Source organism: Schistocerca piceifrons, unplaced genomic scaffold, assembly GCF_021461385.2.
Source record: "Schistocerca piceifrons isolate TAMUIC-IGC-003096 unplaced genomic scaffold, iqSchPice1.1 HiC_scaffold_490, whole genome shotgun sequence".
Classification (NCBI taxonomy): domain Eukaryota; kingdom Metazoa; phylum Arthropoda; class Insecta; order Orthoptera; family Acrididae; genus Schistocerca; species Schistocerca piceifrons.
Window position 1 is genome coordinate 37,501 of NW_025728723.1, and position 5,000 is coordinate 42,500.

Here is a 5,000-nt window from a genome sequence, read left to right on the forward strand (position 1 = left end):
GTTCGCGAGGAGCTAAGGATATAACTCCAAAAAATGTAATTAAAATTATCTGTGGCCGGACCATATGTGACGCCAACGAGGCATCCGAAGGCACTCTTCTGTGGCCACATAAATTACCAGCCTAGTGTAATGCGGCTGCAAGAGCGGACCGGCTACCCGCAAAAAAAAAAAAAAAAAAAAAAAAAAAAAAAAAAAAAAAAAAAAAATATTCATAAGATAAATGTTAAATTAATTACAAGAAATCGTGGTGTGTAAGCAGCTAACTACTGGGCAAATCGACAACCACAACAAGTTTTGCTACCAGCGGAATATCTGATCACTGCAGAATATTAACCCATTTCAGGCTGTGTTTTAATTAATTTTAGGTGGGCCGATCCCGGCGGTACTGCAATGCCGGGCCAACCCGCGACAGAGGTGGAGCAAGCCCCTAGCACTCCGTCATGAGCCAAAAATGAGTTTAATATTCTGGTCCTGCGATGCAGGACGTATCAGATATTAAGCTGATAAGAACAGATACTACACTTTGATCTTAGCCAAAAGGCCGAGAAGCGATAAGGAAAAACCTTTTTTTTTTTTTTTCTTTATTGTTATTTGGACACCCCATACAAGGTGGGCTGGCAGCGGAACAGTGTACTCCGCTCTTCAGCCATAAGCAGTACAATAAAAAAAAGAAAGGGAGACAGACAAGTAACAGAATGGCGGTTTAAAAAACAGGAGATACAATAATTAAAAAACATGAAGCCGTTCACACTTGACGAAACAAACAAGAAAAACCGTCGGCACTGGGCACAAACACTGACGAGGTAGATGACACACGTGAACGAAGGAGCGTGGACGGCGAAAAACACTGAGGCACAGACACGACGGCACAGACACTAAACCGAGGGCGACGATCTCCGGCGCGCGAAAGTTCACGATGCGTGTGCGAGTCCGGGGACCTGCCAAGAGAGGAGGAGGAGGAGGAGGAGGAGGAGGGGGAGTGGGAAAGCGAGAGGGGAGAGCAGGGACGCCACGGGCAGGGGAAAGAGGGGGGAGAGAGGAAGGGGGAGGGGAAGCCCGGAAGAAGAGGGGTGGAGGGAGGGGACGGGGGAAAAGGAAAGAGAAGGGAAGGGAAGAGAAAGGAGGGAGGGTGCCGAAGGGAAAGGACACCAGGAGGGAGGGGGGCAGGGTCAAAGTTGATAGGAGGGGTAGATGGAGGGGACGAGGACATCATCAGGGAGAGGGAGCTGGCGGAAACCACCTTGGGAGAGGGTAAGGAGGGTGGAGAGATGGAGACCGGGTGGGACATGGGAGTACAGGCGCGGCAGCGGACGGGGGTGGGAGAGGATCGGGGAGACGAGCGGGTGAGGAGGATCGAGTTTACGGGAGGTGTATAGGATTCGTATCCTTTCGAGGAAGAGGAGGAGGTGGGGGAAGGGGATAAGGTCATACAGGATCCGCGTGGGGGAAGGGAGACGGATGCGATAGGCAAGGCGGAGAGCATGGCGTTCAAGGATTTGGAGGGATTTATAAAAGGAAGGGGGGGCGGAGATCCAGGCTGGATGGGCGTAACAGAGGATAGGGCGGATGAGGGACTTATAGGTGTGGAGGATGGTGGAGGGGTCCAGACCCCACGTTCGGCCGGAAAGGAGCTTGAGGAGACGGAGTCGGGAACGTGCCTTGGCTTGGATTGTCTGGAGATGGGGAGTCCAGGAGAGGCGACGGTCGAGGGTGACGCCAAGGTACTTAAGGGTGGGGGTGAGAGCGATGGGACGGCCATAAACGGTGAGATAGAAATCAAGGAGGCGGAAGGAGGGAGTGGTTTTGCCTACAATGATCGCCTGGGTTTTGGAAGGATTGACCTTGAGCAACCACTGGTTGCACCAAGCGGTGAACCGGTCAAGATGGGATTGGAGAAGGTGTTGGGAGCGTTGCAGGGTGGGGGCAAGGGCAAGGAAGGCGGTGTCATCGGCAAACTGGAGAAGGTGGACAGGGGGTGACGGCGGCGGCATGTCCGCCGTGTACAACAAGTACAGAAGGGGGGAGAGGACGGAGCCTTGGGGCACACCGGCGGAGGGGAAAAAGGTGTAGGAATCGGTGTTATGGATGGTGACATGGGAAGGACGGCGGGAGAGAAAGGAACCGATCAGACGAACGTAGTTAATGGGAAGGGCGAAGGTTTGGAGCTTGAAGAGGAGACCGGAATGCCATACGCGGTCATATGCGCGTTCGAGGTCAAGAGAGAGGAAGATTGCGGAGCGACGGGAATTGAGCTGTTCGGAAAGGAGATGAGTGAGGTGAAGGAGAAGATCATCGGAAGAGAAGGATGGCCGAAAGCCACACTGGGTAACGGGGAGGAGGCGGTGCTGGCGGAGGTGCTGGTGGATGCGGCAGGTGAGGATAGATTCCAGGACCTTGCTGAAGACCGAGGTAAGGCTGATGGGACGGTAGGAGGAGACGGCGGACGGCGGTTTGCCAGGTTTGAGGAACATGAGGATACGGGAGGTTTTCCACAGGTCGGGGTAGTAACCGGTGGACAGGACTACATTGTAGAGCCTGGCCAGGGTGGAGAGGAAAGAGACAGGAGCTTCACGAAGGTGACGGTAGGTGACACGATCGTGACCAGGAGCGGTGTTGCGTTTTGTGCGGAGTGTATCAATGAGATCCTGTGTAGTGATAGGGGTATTGAGTTCCGTGTGTGTAATGTTGTCCAAGGACTGGAAACCAGGAGCGAGGGGAGGGACAGAGGTGTCAGTTCGATCGCGGATATCCGGGAAGAGGGAGTAATCGAACTGAGGATCATCGGGGATGGAGAAAACATCGGAGAGGTAGGAGGCAAAGTGATTGGCCTTACTAAGGGCGTCAGGGAAGGGGTGGTCATCGTGGAGAAGAGGATAGTAGGGGGAGGGTTTAGTTCCGGTAAGGCGACGGAAGGCCGACCAGAACTTGGACGAGTTGATTGGTAGGGTTTCATTCAAACGGGTGCATGTCTGTCGCCAGTCCCGGCGTTTCTTAGCCGCGAGCAAATTACGAACGTGTCGCTGGAGTTGCCGGTGGCGTCGTAGTGTGTCCGGGTCACGCGTGCGGAGGAAGGCACGGTAGAGACGACGGGATTCACGGAGGAGGAGAACGGCCTGCGGGGGTAAGGTAGGACGGTGGGGGTGGATGGCGACAGTAGGAACGTGGGCCTCCACGGCCTCAGACAAGGTCTGCTGGAGAAAGGAGGCGGCATGGGTGACATCATCGGGACGGCGGTAGGCGAGAGGGTGGCTATCGACCTGAGTGGAGAGGGTATCCCGGTAGGCATTCCAGTCGGCACGGGAATAGTCATGGATGTACTTAGGGGGAGGGTCATGACGAGGGTCAGGGCGGGGGCGACGGCCGTCTGAAACGGTGAGGAGGACAGGGAGATGGTCGCTACCAATAGGCTCCAGGACATCCACCGTAATGCGACCAAGGAGGTTGGGGGAGGAGAGGATAACATCGGGAGTGGAGTTGGATTCGGGACGAGTGTGCTGGGGGATGGGGATGAGGTCGCCTTGAAGGGAGGAGAGGAACCGATGCCACCGCCGTAACTGGGCAGCGGAGCGACTATGGATGTTGAGGTCAGCGGCGATCACATAGGAGGAGAAGGTACGGTCGATGTGGGAGAGGAAGTCGAAAGGAAGAGGGGCGTTGGGGCGGACATAGATGGTGGCACAGGTAATGGTAAGGCCGGGGAAGAAGAGACTAAGGATCAGGTGTTCGGTGGGGTCGGGAAGGAGAGGCTGGAGCCGAACGGGGATCTGGCGGTGGTGGCCAATGGCAACTCCGCCACGCGCAACTGGGAGGGGATTATCGGAGCGGTGGAGGAGATAGGGGGAGGTGTGGATGGAGTGGTGGGGTTGGAGGAAGGTTTCGTTGAGGAGGAAGGCATCCACACGGTGGGTAGCAAGGGTGTGCAGGAAGAGGTTCTTGTTGGCGGGAAGGGAGCGGATATTGTTGAAAAGGATACGATGCTGTCGCGCCATGATAAGGACTTATACGAGGGTGTCAAGGCGGGAGAAGGTGAAATGGGCCTGGTTATTGGAAAAGGTGGCGTACATTTTAAGGTGGAATATGGAACGGGCGGCGAGGGAGATCTGTTGGAGGGTGTGGGGGCGCTGAAAGGGATGGACGTTTTGGAGGACAACGGTGAGGAACCTGATGATGTCCTCAGCAGTGGGAGGGGGACGAAGGGAATTGCCAGGAGGGGTGGGGGCGTCCAGGGGACGGACAGGGACGGTGAGTTCAGGGGTGGTGGGAGGGGGCCGGGCTTTACACTTTTGGGAGTAGGTAGGGTGGGGGAGGCTGCAGGTATTACAGGAGGGAGGGGATTGGAGGTTGGGGCACTGCCGGAGGAAGTGCGCTTGGCGACAATGCGGGCATGTGGGGGCCTCGCGGCACTCGGCTGTTGTGTGTGCATTGTAGCGCAGACATCTCTGGCAGCGCAGGGATTGAGGGGGGGAACGGGAGGGGTCGACTTTGTACCGCTGATTGAAGAGGAGGGCACCCTCCTTCAGGAGACGGTCAATGGAGGGGGCGTCCTCAGAGAACACCCGCATAAGGCGGGTGGGGCCGGTCGCGTTAAAAATGCGGCGGACTGCCCGCACCTCCAGGGTGGGATGGGCCTTCAGCTCCGCCAACACCTCCTCCTCCGTGATCGACGGACTAAGCCGAGTGATCACGGCGGTGAGGGTCGGCGGGCGACGCGGGGGTTGGGGTTGGCGGGTAGGAGATGGGGAGGGAGCAGGGGTGAGGGAGGCGTTAGGGCCAAAACGGGTGATGGGGAGGCGGGAGAGGATGTCAGTATGGAGGGTTGGGCTGGGGGAGGAGATGAGAACGGAATCCCGTCTGGGAGTAAGGAGAGAGATGGGGGCGCCAGGGAAATGTTGGCGGAGGAGGAGGGAGAGATTCCGGGCCTCGAGGAATGAAGGATCGGGACGGGACAGGAGATATTTGTAGAGACCGGGTGGGGAGGAGGAGGAGGAGGAGGAGGAGGA

The 5,000-nt window shown here is 56.8% G+C and overlaps 1 non-coding gene across 1 annotated transcript; it reads right to left on the reverse strand.

Moving 5' to 3' along the window:
• Positions 1-360: 360 nt before the first annotated feature.
• On the reverse strand, positions 361-553 carry LOC124752902. The gene has a single exon (XR_007012250.1). It is a non-coding gene; the product is annotated as a U2 spliceosomal RNA (small nuclear RNA).
• Positions 554-5,000: the final 4,447 nt, after the last annotated feature.